Source organism: Pavona decussata, unplaced genomic scaffold (assembly GCF_977016875.1).
Source record: "Pavona decussata unplaced genomic scaffold, jaPavDecu1.1 SCAFFOLD_175, whole genome shotgun sequence".
In the NCBI taxonomy this organism is placed as follows: Eukaryota; Metazoa; Cnidaria; class Anthozoa; order Scleractinia; family Agariciidae; genus Pavona; species Pavona decussata.
This window is the reverse complement of record NW_028145586.1, coordinates 4,231,912-4,247,105: the sequence shown is the minus strand read 5'-3', so window position 1 is coordinate 4,247,105 and position 15,194 is coordinate 4,231,912. Positions and strand designations below refer to the sequence as shown.

The 15,194-nt window shown below is 38.8% G+C and overlaps 4 non-coding genes and 1 pseudogene across 4 annotated transcripts; 1 reads left to right on the top strand and 4 right to left on the bottom strand.

Annotated features, from left to right (window-relative positions):
- Positions 1 to 4,219: 4,219 nt before the first annotated feature.
- On the top strand, positions 4,220 to 11,487 carry LOC146463767 (uncharacterized; annotated as a pseudogene).
- Positions 11,488 to 13,207: 1,720 nt separating this feature from the next.
- On the bottom strand, positions 13,208 to 13,280 carry Trnat-ggu (transfer RNA threonine (anticodon GGU)). Its single transcript has one exon. It is a non-coding gene; the product is annotated as a tRNA-Thr (tRNA).
- A 177-nt stretch (positions 13,281 to 13,457) lies between these two features.
- On the bottom strand, positions 13,458 to 13,530 carry Trnat-ggu (transfer RNA threonine (anticodon GGU)). Its single transcript has one exon. It is a non-coding gene; the product is annotated as a tRNA-Thr (tRNA).
- Positions 13,531 to 13,707: 177 nt separating this feature from the next.
- Trnat-ggu (transfer RNA threonine (anticodon GGU)) lies at positions 13,708 to 13,780 on the bottom strand. The gene has a single exon. It is a non-coding gene; the product is annotated as a tRNA-Thr (tRNA).
- A 177-nt stretch (positions 13,781 to 13,957) lies between these two features.
- Trnat-ggu (transfer RNA threonine (anticodon GGU)) lies at positions 13,958 to 14,030 on the bottom strand. Its single transcript has one exon. It is a non-coding gene; the product is annotated as a tRNA-Thr (tRNA).
- Between the last annotated feature and the right edge of the window lie 1,164 nt (positions 14,031 to 15,194).

Below are 15,194 nucleotides of genomic sequence, written 5' to 3'. Positions count from 1 at the left end.
CTCGGGCATTCCACCCAAGTCAGTGAACACAAATTAAACCTGGATCTTTTAAAATAGGGTAAGCGATCAGGAGATCGTGAACCTGAAAAAAATCTCTGAAGGAGAAGGAGCGGCAAAAGGTAAGCTTATGTCATAAGTGGGCGAAATGTGTACTGTGAATATTGTTTTTATCTTTGGTGATTCCTCGATACCTTGTTCAGCACCCATACAAATAGCAGTCACAAATTTTTATAAACATTTTATATTGCGTTTCTAAAGTACTATACTTTGATTGAACGAGTAAATAATATAAGTGCAACTAGCTCCCGGAACTAGCTTTTCCATCCGAAGCATTTCCTAAACATCTCAGTGCGATAAGAGTAAGCTTGTGTTTACTTTGCTAGTGCAAATTAAGTATGTGGCAAAAACTGTGCAAACAAACGCGAAGAAAACCACTTTAATTATCCATTTTCACTCAGCTTTGGGTAAGGTGGTCAGTTGGCGTTTACAAAAGGGTTCCTTCTTTCTTTTAAGTAGTTTTCTTGAAGAAATAGTTTGAATTTTTGGTTTAAGGAAGGTTTTAAGAAAACCTCACATTCAGTTGTTTCTTATCAATTAGATTCAATTGGTAATGTATTTTAAATTTTGATTTATTTTTCAGACGCTGAGTTGCAACAACTTCAAAACCCAGCTCTTCTATTAAATACAGGCCAAAACAAGCCTTGCAGAGCACAACATGTGAAAAATATGGACAGCCAAGAAAAGGCCAGTGCTCCTCCTTAACTAGCAGTTGAAGAGCACTGACCTTCCTCAAGGGCTTTTCTTGATCTTTTGTCCTCAACCACCAGTTGAGAAATAGAATCAATAAAAAACTCTTTTCTCTCCATTCATCATGCCTTCTCTTTGTAACTCTTTCCATTACATAGGCTTCTGTTTTAGGGACTGGTCAGAAATTAGTGGGGAGGGGGGGAGTAAGGTGGAGATTTTAAATTGAGCAATGAAAATGATGTGACCCTCCATAGAGATGCAAATGAAATTTCATGACCCTCCCCCTGAACAGGTAGTCCAGTGTAGCTCAAATACCAGAAAAAGAAAACAAGAATGGAGGCAAACTGTAAGTTACTTACTGGGACCATTTTGCCCCAACATAATTCAAATCATCTATAGAGCCCATTGACATCATATAACTCCATTATGCTAGACATTTACTTTACATTAATACTTGTCTTGCTTTTGTTAAATAATGACTTAAATTAACAAATTTTATTTTGTCTTTTATATATGACTCGCTGTTCCTGTCATACTATAAATTATGATCACAAGAGCATAAATTTATGTGACCCTCTGTTTTTCACTGCTTATTTTTTCATGACCATCCACCTCCCCCCCCCCCCCCCCCACCTCCCGCCCCCTGCTTCCTGCTAATAGGGAGCTGAAGCACAGACATTCCTGAGCCATGTATAGCAACCAGAATTCAAATGTTTTCTCTTTTGGTGTGGTTTTAAAGAGATACTAATTTGAATATAAACAAAAGGATATTAATATGGTAGCCATTTTGGAATAAGGTTTATGGTTCATTGTCTGCAGTACATTAATAATTTTATTTTTATGTTCGTTTGAAAAAAAGGCCAGAATCTTGTTTCACCAATAAATTTGTTGTTGTACAAATGAAATTGAATCTACATTTGAGAAAAAAATCAAAGGTGGCTCACAACAGTCTCAACTTAACTACATTTTTGGTGGCATGCATTTGCTTAACTCTCCCTGCACCAAAAGTGAAAGTATCAAGAACTGTTACCACAGCAACAGTGTATGAAACTCATCAAGACTTGCTTGGGGGTTTGCCCTTAGATATGTAGGACAAAGGATGTTTGTTGTTAGGTTGATTTGACCCTTCATTAGAATAAGAAAAAAAATTCAATTAATACCTGAATCACAAACTTTAACTCCCAAGAGTATTGTTTTCAATGTATATTTGCAAAATTTCTACTTTTCCTCCCCTCATTTGCCTAGGTGGATGCTTGTTACCAGAAAGCATGTTAACAAATTTTCATTTATAAAGCTATTCATTTCTTCAGTAGTTTAAAGCATCTAGTGCAGTGGTGTTTAACCTGATGTAGGGCACCTTACAAAAATATATGTACACAGAAAAGACTGTTACTATTACATTGTTCAGGATGATGCAAGGGAAGAAAACAAATCATTGCAAATTGTGGTTGCCTTACAAATTTATTTGTTTATTGATTGCTGTACTTATTCAAATCTGGATACAATGATGTCCATGCAGCACCAGCACTCTCCAGGCTTGGTAAGTCGCTCAAGGGAGCAATTTGAACATTCGCACCTCAGAAAATATTGAACCAAGAGGAAATTTAGCATCAATTACAAGGGAAAGATCAGCTGAAATTCAAGCCATTGTACAGGGCTTTTCACTACAATTTATATTCTTTTTCCATGGTAATAAAGCGGAAAAACAGTAAGCTCGCTCGGAACCGAAACTTCACTGTCCACTCTAATTTAACATCAAGGCAAACTTTCGAAAGCAAAGCTAAAAACCTAAACTTGACTTCGATTTCAATTCAACTGAGTCTCCGGTAGCCTCCCTCCGGGGAATGAACTGACTAGTAGTCAACTGAAATTGTTGCGGATTCTCAGGCACTACACTTTTAAAGCTTGCCTGTTTTGTTAATACAGCAAATAACACTTCTAAATATTAATCTCTATCTCTAACATCTTACCCGAGAGATGAACGACTCAGCAAAGTCTGCTCTTCCTCCTCTTGTAGCAAAAGAGCTAGCTGCTGAACTTATTCGGCTGCGTCTTCTTCAGACGGAACTAGCTCTACAGAGTCAGGACTTCTTCATTTCCATTGCCTATATCATGCGATGACGATCCAGGAGAGCTTTCTGTGGTCAAAACAGCTCTGAAATTCGTCGCCAGGGCCCAGTTGCTCGAAACATGGTTAGCGCTAACCCGGGTTAAACACCATAACAACCTATAGGTTTTAATACCTCTTAACCAATGGTTAGCGCTAACCATGCTTCGAGCAACTCAGCCCAGAAGGAGAACTACAGTACTCGCTCGGTCAGCGAGTTGAGAGTATTACGTCACGACAAAAACACAATAGGTTTGAATAAAAATACCGCAACTCCAATCACTTTCATACCGCGGGCTCACTGGAACATAAATTCATAATGGCGGACTCGAAAACACTACTTTTCAAGGCTCAATATTTTCAATTTGTGGGGCCCAAACTTCATTTCAGTGACCAAGACAGGTACAGCCACATCGGATAAGCTGTAAAGAACGTATGTTTGTTTCATACGTGACATGAAGTTTTGATCGTAGTAGCACTTTAAGGTGAGGATATGGATGTGCGTTTCCCACCTTGAAACCCTTAACCATGTATATGCGGACCAATAGATTTGAATTTCCCTACCAATGTAATTTTGACTAAACCTGACCCCTAAATGGACAGCCATTGCTATAATGTTTTTTTTTTCCAATTGTTAGGAAACACTTATCCTTATCTGGTTTAATGAATCCGCCCCTGGGCCCTAAGTCGATAACACTCACATCCCTTGGGGCTGCACATGCCAATATAACTTATATGGAAGCGTTTCCACCGGGCATAACTGTATTATGTTTAAATCCTTTAGAAACGACAAGTCTACTCAGTAAGACGTGAGCAGAGAGGGTTGAGCGGTGAGGGGTGGGGTGAGTAGGAGTTTTGGTGAGGGGTAGAGGATGTGGGAAACGTATGTTTTCACACATTTTCTCTTTCTGACCCTGATAGGCTCCATTAGGCGACTATTTTTTTAAAACAGGTGTCACTACAGGATAGTCCTTGCTTTCCTTGCTGATTAACCGTTGTGTCATTCCCTAAATATTGAATTTTTGCATTTTGCGATCGTGGTGTCTCATCTAGATCAGTTTATATCGCACCATGTGGTAATTATAGCCGCTTCCAAAAACTATCTTCTATCTAATTTATTCAACAAAGCAAATTTTTTGTTTAAAAATTTGAAGAGAAGAGACTTAGAATTCCACAGAAGCAACGCACTTCTTTATGAAGCTAGTGTAATAGCGCATGTCTCGCCAGCAAATACATTTTTACTTATGTGAGGTAATAGAAACCTTAAAATCGAGCTTTTTCGGCATTTCCCGCGAACCGCGAACGTCAAGAAGTCATGTGACCAGTGCCTTGCCGTCAGGTTTGCGGTTTGAGGTTCACGTTTGTATGGCAAGGCCATGCTCTAGAGGTAAGTGATTTACCGCAAGTTTTAGAGGAAATACTACTTTTTAGAACTATTTCCCTTATTAATTATCGAGTTCGTTTTCATAGAAAAGTAATTTTGAAGACGATTTCTCAGCTAAAATAGAAGTGAACTAACGAATGAATTGAAAACAAACATGGCAGCCGGCTATTTGTCACTGGAACTGTTTTGCCAGTCGGATTACTTTGTCGTTAAACTACGACAAACGAAGTAAAATAAAAGCAGGTTTCTGATGATATGTGAATGCATACTAGAAATAAGAAATCGAGATCTCCATCGCTCGAAGACGAGCCTTCAGAACTGCTATCATCCAGCTACATAACGTCCAGCAGATCTTTGTAGTCTTGTCTGATTTAAAGAGGGTCAGTGATTTAGTGTTCTGTTCTTATTAATCAATAAAATACAACAAACACATCAAAATTCACATCTCATCTTCGAGCAGCAGCCATCTTGTTTTTGTAGGCTCATAATTCACCAGTGCTATCACCCGTGGACTAAGTCCCAAATATGGGCAAACGGCTAACGTGAAACCGCTAACCCCAAACCGCGGTTTGGAGTTTGCGGTAAGATGTCCAAACCTCGATCTTAAGGTCTCTATTAAGGAAATGACACTGGAGATGAGGCGCTACAGTGTCGGAAGTGTGCTTTGGCGCTCAGATAAAAATTCGTACAAAACGAACCTAATTAATCTCTCTAGAACTCTCTTGACTTATTATTTTGACTTATTGTTTCGTCAAAACTTACAAAAGATGTGAAAATCCAAATAGAAATAAAGGAAAGAGAGTGAGGAAAGGCAGTTCCACAAGCGATCAAGATGGCGATTCGGTTTATCTCGAACTCTTGGAACGGAGAACAACGCTTGAAAGCAAAGAAGAACACGAGGTGACTAAATAATAAGAAAGCTGAACTCGACCAAAAAAAAAAAAACGCAGAAATCTCTTCACTATGCGAGAAAGTCAAGTCGCTGAAAGAATCACTTGAATCTACGGAAGCAGAACAAGAAGTCAAAGAGAGAGTTAACCCGTCCGAAGAAGATCAAATGAGAAATGAAAAAGAGCTTATTAGACAATTAGCGTTGTTTTACAACGCACTGGATTTTTCAGTTCAACGCGGTCACGTGGCCGATGACGTCAAAATGACAAGGATTCCAACCTCCAATTTTAAGTAACCGTTATAAACAGCCTTCCAACCATGTTCTTTTTTTCCAGTTGATGACACCCTATCCACACAGTGAAGTAAAAGGCTTATTTTCGGTATAGCCACGTGACTTATGACGTAATCATCCTTAGTTTGGTATGACAAATAATTGATGGCATGCATTATTTCCACGTGAAGTCGCATCCTTTTGGACTTCAAGCTGACAGTTATTATCAGGTGCAAGGGATTCTGGGAAGGTTTTTAGTTTTAATATATATTACTTAAGTAATTATTAATGCAAGTCAACATTTCCTGTCAAATTTTCACTTCCTCATTGAGTGTTGTCAGCCTATCTTTTGCAGGTCGTCTGGGTGGCAAGGTAGCATTGTAGGCTGGAAATCGAAGGCGTTGGAGACAGTGACTAAGGGCAATTTAATTTAATTTCTAATTTCTTCATTGGTCTAAACATAAACTAGTTCTCCTCCTGTTCGAAAACTCCTGCTGCCTAAAGTCGTTGAGGACATCCTTGGACCTTAATTTCTTCTTCGTTAGCCTTAGAGATCAGTAGAGTCCATTACTCCAGCTTGTCGCTTGGTATATTGAAAGCCTCCATGACATACAGAGAATTGTATTTACAGGCATTATTAATTCATAAATTAGATTACCTTTTGTAGGTACGTGTTACGGTTTTACTTTTTTATTTACAATACCGCTTATCATTGCATGGTCTTTGAGATCTGGGACTACAACAACACTGGCTTAGAACGCTTCAAATTATTTTTGAGTTTATCACCAATTATTAGGGTCTGTGATTTGGGCGTGGGAAACGAGATATGCGCGTGGGAGTTAAGTGTCAAAGCAGCAACTTAGATTTTTTACCCCCTAGAAAAATTAAAAAATGATCTCCTCACTGAGGAGCAAACAGATGCACATTGTATAGCACCTGATTCCGGACTGGATTGCACAACTGTGTGTCATCAGCGGTCGCCTGCAAAGCTGTTAGATGTCTTTCGAATGCACTGAACAGCTCACTTGCATACATGACAAAGAGACGACGGCCAAGGGAGGAACCTTGTGGCACACCATAATTGAAATCAATGGGTGCTAGATGTGTAGTAAGTAAGCAAGCAAGCAAGCAAGCACGCAAGCAAGCAAGCAAGCAAGCAAGCAAGTAAGTTTTATTCAAGGAGGGTAACACATAACAGAATTTCTGATAAACTCAGTGGCCCTCTATCCTTATTCAGTACTTAAAATACATCTAAGATAGTGACAGTAGGTCACAAAACTCAAAATTTAAAATGCTGAAATATGTGGAAGTTAACAATATGTACATGGATTGAATATCTGAGTTAAGAACGCAACGCACACTATAAACTAAGAATTAATGAGCTAAAAGTTATTTTTAAGAGCAGACTTAAAAGAGCCAAAGGTATCGTTCTTACGCACATCCAAAGGAATACTGTTCCAGAGCTTCACCCCACTAACTTGACAAGAACGACTCCCTTTTGTTTCCCTTTTATATCAAGGACACACTGAGTTGTACTTTCCATATCAAATAGGTCCGAGTTGCGTTATCTACCTTGGGCAGTCGTTTTTATTTTTGATGCGCATAAATGTTAAAGTACTTTTTTGGAGATTTAATTTGTTGTTAAGCGGCAGCCATTCAAGCCGTCTAATAGCATCTCACTCCTTTCTCTGATATCTGCATACAAAATTACGCGAACTGCTCGCTTTTACAGTTTAGATACGCGTTTGACGTTCTTTACAGTTTACAGCTTACTACAGTTTATTTATTATTATTTCCAATAAATATACAAAGACAAGTTCTTCTGACGCAGTGCTCCATGCGCATAATCCGTACAGGGTTATCGGCAGGAACAACGCGTTAACATACAGCTTACGTTCTGTGAGGGGCAAATTACCCTTAATCTTCTAAGAACTGCAATCCGTTGTGACACTTTTTTGCAAAGGTTATCAATAAGTTCGGTAAAAATAAAGTGGTTGTCTAATTTGCTCAATCTCGCTACCGTTGCATGAAATTTTGAGAATCTTCTCTGGAGTTTTCTTCTCTAGGCGTTTGCTAGTTACAAGTAGACTTTTCGTTTTAGAAGCATTGAGTACCATCCTTTTTACGAGTGTCCAATCAGCTATCTTATATATGTCAAGTGGTGTGACCGGCGTACGTAATCAGAGTCTAGAGTCCAGCCAGAGTGACTGGTCAACAAAGTTTTGCAAACAAACATAGGCAAATTTTCACAAGAACGTAAAACTGTCTGATGAAAAATTGGAAAAAAGACCGTTGCAAGTGACCTCAACTAGGGCAAAAAAGCCATAACTTTGTTGTGATGTGAAAAGGAAGAAAATATTTGTCCAAATATGTCTTCGATAGAAATCCAGTAATGGCGAGTAATCGATCACAAATCGCAGTGAAGCGACTGACATGTTGCAATATTTTGGGGTAAGGATTTCCTCCTGGAATAAAGGTTAGTTTTGAAAATATATATTGTTAGTGAAATTCTTTAGAGGATCACAACTACATGTGTGTAGTAGTCTAAAAGTTTGCTGGAAAGTTTTTGACTCAGGTCAGTCAACGCAATGCTCGCTCACGAATTGTGTTGAAATGTCTTGGTTATTGTATAAAACAAATAGATTCCATTTTTCCGTGGATCTGTACTCTGATAAGGTACAGAGGACGTCAATTTGTGCAAAGAATATCAGTCACGCTACTCGCCTGCTGCTCGTATCGTATTTCTTTGTTCTCACCACGTTTTGACGTCATCTGTGCGTTGCCAGAGTACAGACGCACGGCAAATTGGAATCTATTTGTTAAATTAATTTTAGTTGTTAGTAATACTTTAGGCAACTTTGGGAAGTTATTTCAGCTGTTATTAAAGCCCCAACTAATGCAACAAATAATCACATCCTGATGGGTACTAACACTTGACTTATATTTACTTAGAATGATTTGTAAGCTAGAGGTAAGTTGTGTTGATTAAACAAATTATTTTTTGTTTGAACAAATAAAATTCTCATTCTCTTATTCTCCTCCTGCCAAGTAGAACCGATGAAACTAGGCATACACCTTGGTCTCCTCCCACAAGCTGGTCAGTTCTGTACTTTTTTTTTTCGCACAATGCTGGATTTATTTTGCGTCCTTCCACTCGATGAAACCGCTTTTAAAAGTACATGAGTGATCGATTGAACTTTAACCCCTTCTGATTTCAACACGATCTCGGATTGAGATGTGTAAACGTTTAGTCGCAAAATCATGTGTCTTTTGATTCAGTGTAAACTTGAAAGGTAAAGAGATGCAAGGAGACGCAAAAAATCAATCCGAAAATAGAAAATCAAATATGAATGACATGAGCTAATTACAGAAAAAGAAAGAGGACTATTTTAGTAGGAAGGATTTTTCTAAGGTTGTCAGTTGTAAGTTAAATTTGCTTCCAATGATAGTTGTTAGTAAAATTAAAGGCTACTTTCCAGTTTAAGGTAAATTATTATTTCATCGAATTGTGGATGCACAGGAGAAGTTTGCAGAGAGTAGGCGAAACGTAAGAGTTCTCCTGGAGCAACCTTAACGTCTCGAGTTTTGTTTTACAAACCAAGAGGAAGAGTTTCACTTACAGTCCCATCAGTTGGGTATTGTTATCAAAAACTCCTTTGGACAGTTCCTTCAGCTGGTTGTTCGCCAGGTTCCTATCAACAAATAATCACACCCTCATGATGACTATCATGCAACATACATTTCATATTTAGTCTACTGTGTAGAATACTATCAGTTATCGAGGATTATCAGGAAAAAAATGACCATCTTTTAGAAATAATACGTTCGGTCTTTTTCTTGAAGTTTGAAAGATTGCAGAGATATTTCTAAGGACGTTATTCGGATAGTGGGACTATACTCTTGATCTTAATCACTCGGTATCGGTAGCGTGGCTATTCCGCACCTGATCTAACCTTCTAAAGCATCCCTATTTTAATGCAAAATATTTTCCAACAGCTTTTTTTTACTGAGGTTTATCGCGATCCTGGGGGATCTTCCCATTGCGCTGAGACGTCAATATAAAGTCGTATTGCCGTCTCAAAATGACGGTTTCTGATTGGCTCAAAAACTGTCATGTAAGCATGACAGCACGGCACTTAAATGGGTCCGGCGCGCATTGATCAAAATTTTACTTCTGTGAATGAACGTGCGACGTTGGATGGTGTTGTTTATTTCTTTTTATTTGAGTTTACAAAGCTTCTGACACTGTTTAAGGACCACTTATAATAATTTTTGGGGGGTGAACATGTACCATGATGCAGCGGATACAACTTTTTTCATGAAGGTAAGCGAAAGTTCGATGAAGAGAAATTTACTTAAAAAACTTTCTTGAGTGAGAAAGCGGCCACGGTAAATAACAATGAGCTTAAATTCCAATAAATTATGGCATTTTCAAAGCAAAAGGATCTGGTTTTTTTTCTGATGTCTCTTATCTCTAGAAAAAATTGCTTCAAGAGCTCTGCTGCGGCTCAGGTCTGTCAATTTGATCTTCTTGTCGTAGCGCCGAACGACAGACTCAGTAGTTTTTACAGTATTCTTTGCCGCTTGGTCTCTTTCAAATTTCTAAATCTCCACGGCATCTAAGCTAGGATAACAATGCTCTGTTTTCGTTTTTGGGTACTAGTATGGTTGCTTTTTTATTCTTGTTTCTGGTTGTGAGGTTTATTCATCACTGTTTTCATGTTGTTGTTTATATCTCGGCGGTAACAAATTTTCAATAAAATTTGCTGGTATAATGTTCAAACCTACTAGCTCGTCTTTTTTGATCAATGGTAGGTGCTTTATGGACTGTAAATTTTTGCATTTTCTTCGTTTTGATGTAAAAATTAAAGCCAAAAATTCAAATAACCCGCCCCGAGAAAAAATTTCGCGCACGGATATTACCATGGCTACAGTTTAACTGAAGTAAGAATTTCTCTTTCAATCAGCGCACAATTTGTACTTTATCCGTTTACTCTCTCCAACAAAATATCAGTATCGCGATAAAAAACTAAATTCGATTTTGAGACGGCTCCGTCGCTTCGCGACTCCGCCCAATACGGAATATATTTTCTCCCAACTAGCCGTCAATATAAAGTCGTATTGCCGTCTCAAAATCGAATTTAGCTTATAGAGTTAGGGTTGTTTGAAATGTTAGTTCTCAAAAAAAATTGAAGTAACTTTTCAGTTTTCGGTTAGAAAGGTAGCTTTCCTCCTAAGCGTGTTTGCTAGTTCTTGGGCACGGTGTGATACATTTTATATTGCTTTACAGTAAAAATTAGTCGGAAATTTTAAGAAGATAAACTGCTTTATTATATACATACCGAGATTTGCGCGCCAAAAAGCATCGGGATAAAAATAGCCTCTTGGTCACACTGTTTTTTTTTTTTTTTTTCACTAGTGAAAAACGACGTATCGACGCTCTGATTAGCTATATCATTATTTTCCCTAGTGAAAAAAACCGTTTCGCTCGCTCGCCGGTCCTCTTGACTGACAAAGAGCTCATTTCTAAGAGCTTAGGCGCATTTTTCTTTGGAAAGATGGCTTCAAATCAGATTCATCAGTAGAAGAGTTCATAGACGGACAGGAAAATGAAAACACGAAGAAAAAGACCAAACACGATGTTGTTCTGTTCCACGAATTTCTTGTTTTGAAAGGCGAGATGGGACAAATGGACGAATTGACTCCTCCAGAGCTGAACAAGTTTCTCAGTGAGTTCTTTTTAACTGGTCGCAAAAAAGAAGGCAACGAGGAATACGAGCCAAATTCCTTAAGGGCGTTCTTCGCCAGCTTTGAGCGCCATTTGAAGACAAAAAAACTATGGATTTTGCATTATGAAAGACGTCCAGTTTGAGCAAACTCGGAAAGCGCTTCAGTCAAAGCAAAGGGATCTAAAACGAAAAGGCAAGGGCAACAAGCCTAAAGCTTCTGCTGCTTTAAGTGAGGAAGATATTCAAGTTCTCTCTCTTGGGAAGTTCCACGGCAGAAGCGCTTTAAAACACGGTGTGGTTCAACAACAAAATCCATTTCGGGTTACGAGGCTGCAAGGAGCACTGAGAAATGTGTTGAGGAGACGTAAAACTTTGGTAAACTTCCACAGGCAGTAGTACCTCGAATTCAATGAAAGAGACACCAAAACTCGTTCAGGAAACGATCCTCGGAATGTAAGAGCCATTGCACCGAAAATGTTTGCTGTGCCGAACAACGAGAAATGTACAGTAAAGGCCTACAAAGTCTACGCAGAAAAGCGACCCGCGGAAATGAAAACCGACGATGCACCGTTTTTCTTGGCAGTAAACAACGTAAAATCTGGCTCCGGCAAACCTTGGTTCAAAAAAGCTCCAGTCGGTGTAAATAAGCTTAATACTTTAATGAAAACAGTGGCACAGAAAGCCGGACTCGGGCCAAACTTCAAAAACTTCCGTAGCTGCAGAAAATCTATGATTTAAACTTTAGTCAACAACGACGTGCCGCCAACTGATATTATACAACTGTCAGGACATAAAAACGTTCAAAGTATCACTAGCTACTCTACCGTCTCACAGAAACAACAGTTGAATATGTCTCACACTCGCACTGGACTGAGTTCGGTTGAAATAGCTTCCCAGTCTGGCTCTTCTATTCCGGAGAAAAGAAAGCACGAGTTTGACGAACTCACTTATCCAACATTTCGTCCAACTTTTTCTCAGCAAAGCAAGCAGCACAGCAGCCCCTTTCTCTTTTTTCGAGTGCTGTTATAAGCGGAGGACACATTCGCCCACTCTTTCGGTGCGAGAGGAAAACCCTAGCAAAACTTGTAAAAGAATCAAACCTCTTGATTTGGATTCTGACTAGTCTGTCAATTCAAGGATGCGGATTCTGATTAGCACCAAAAATCAAGTCTTGAGTTTTCACTTCTGTATTTAAAATTTTGAACTTCCGTAGACCTATTTCGACATATTTTTAGGATGTCTTATTTTATTCTAGCAACTTCTGCCTTTTAACGGCATTTTTGCTTGATAATTTAGATGTAAAATACTTTACAAAGAAGCCATTTCGAACTGTGAGGTTGTTTTCCTTTGAAAGAAAATAAAGATATGTTTATCTTTGAGTTCTGTTCGCTTATGAATCTCGGTATGTATATGATAAATAAGGTATTTCACGGTTAATTCGTTTGTATGATTTGTATTCACTCGTTGTGTAAAACAAACTCACTCGCTGCGCTCGTTTGTTTGTTTTACACAACTTGTGAATAAAAATCGTATGCGCTCACCAACCGTGAAATAACCGGCTATATATATTAATTGATACGACCTAGTAGATTTTCAAATGCAAGGAATCTAACGTTGATCTCTGTTTAAACAACTTTTTAAAGTAACATCTTTCATGGCTCATCATCTGCCCTTTAGCTTCTTTAAAATTGCTACCAACTCACCAATGACCACAAGGGCAATGACCACGAGCTTTCAGGATTACGGAATGTATTGATATTGCGTAGCGCTACAAAAATAGGCGGCAGGCGGCCTGTTTTGGTCATTCGCTCAGCCCTCACACCGCCAACCATTGATCTGTTACCTGTTACCCATGACCCGTAACCGTTTACCTCCTAAGGCTTGGTTCCCACTAGTGACATAACGATCATAATCATAATCATAAGGGCCGTTATGTCGCTTATGTCGTAGTGGGAATGCTGAAAACATAATCATAAAGACGCTTATGATCAACATAATCATAATCGAAAGTGAGAAGTGATCATCGCAGTGAATTTTCCAATTTATGCAATTGGAAATTGGAAGCCTGAAAAAAATTCAGGCTTCAACGGGATTCGAACCCGTGACCTCCGCGTTACCGGTGCGATGCTCTACCAACTGAGCTATGAAGCCACACATTGGGAGCAAGGTCAATTGTAGGTTCCCATTTTCCCGTGAGAGGAGTGAAACGATGTAAAGTATATGAAATAATTCATATATGAACTGCGGATATAGATGAAAGTGAGAAGTGATCATCGCAGTGAATTTTCCAATTTATGCAATTGGAAATTGGAAGCCTGAAAAAAATTCAGGCTTCAACGGGATTCGAACCCGTGACCTCCGCGTTACCGGTGCGATGCTCTACCAACTGAGCTATGAAGCCACACATTGGGAGCAAGGTCAATTGTAGGTTCCCATTTTCCCGTGAGAGGAGTGAAACGATGTAAAGTATATGAAATAATTCATATATGAACTGCGGATATAGATGAAAGTGAGAAGTGATCATCGCAGTGAATTTTCCAATTTATGCAATTGGAAATTGGAAGCCTGAAAAAAATTCAGGCTTCAACGGGATTCGAACCCGTGACCTCCGCGTTACCGGTGCGATGCTCTACCAACTGAGCTATGAAGCCACACATTGGGAGCAAGGTCAATTGTAGGTTCCCATTTTCCCGTGAGAGGAGTGAAACGATGTAAAGTATATGAAATAATTCATATATGAACTGCGGATATAGATGAAAGTGAGAAGTGATCATCGCAGTGAATTTTCCAATTTATGCAATTGGAAATTGGAAGCCTGAAAAAAATTCAGGCTTCAACGGGATTCGAACCCGTGACCTCCGCGTTACCGGTGCGATGCTCTACCAACTGAGCTATGAAGCCACACATTGGGAGCAAGGTCAATTGTAGGTTCCCATTTTCCCGTGAGAGGAGTGAAACGATGTAAAGTATATGAATAGGCTTCCAATTTCCAATTGCATAAATTGGAAAATTCACTGCGATGATCACTTCTCACTTTCATCTATATCCGCAGTTCATATATGAATTATTTCATATACTTTACATCATAATCATAATCACAAGAAAATGATCGAACATTTTCTTATGATTATGACTATGTGTATAATTATGGTTATGTCGTAGTGGGAACGTAAATTCTAGAGTTTCAAGTCGTAATCATAAGGACTAACATGTATTCATTGTATTTTGGCCAATGAACGTCCTAGTTCCAGTAATTTGCGGTTCGTGCTATTCCAATATGGCGTCCAACTTTGAGGAACGTTTGGCTAGCTTAGTGGAAAGTTTCTCGATTTTATATAATAAATCTTTGAAAGACTTCAAAGATAGAACAAAAAAGAAAAATGCATGGAAGGAAATTGCACAAAAACTGGGTTTGGAGACAGGTAAGTATTAAACTTGTATGTTTATATGGCAAAGAGAAACATCGATCGTGGTTTGACTAAGTTAAGCTTAAATTTAACGTGATGATATTCTTTGCTTATTTTTACGTAAGGTGATGTTGCAAAACAGAAATTCGAAAATTTAAGAGCTCGGTACACGAGGGAAAAGAATCGAATCAAAAAAGCCAAGAGGTCGGGGACGTCTACTACAGAAGTGCTTGATGCCCTTCGTGAGACAAGTGACACTGATTTCCCTACTTGCACTTCTTAGATAAGTACATTTCACCTAGAGCTTCAAAAAGCAATTTCATGCCTGTAGACGATTCATCAGCACAAGAAGGTACTGATGAAGATAATGAGGAGGATGCAGTCAGTGATGACAGGGCGACAGCCATGGACATCAGTGCAATCAGCCAGAGTGAAGATACAGAAAGTGAGAGTAGCACGGAACAAGACAGCTTGAATGAAGGAGTGCTGGAAAAAAATGTGCGCAGTCTTCAGCAAAGCAGCCAAAACAAGCAAAAGAAACATTTGCGCGCAGAAACAAGCAGAGTAATATCGAACAAAGCCAACTAGAAATGATCAGATCTTTTGGGAAAATTTTTAAAGAGCATGTGTGATAATATGCAGCACCAACCACAAACTG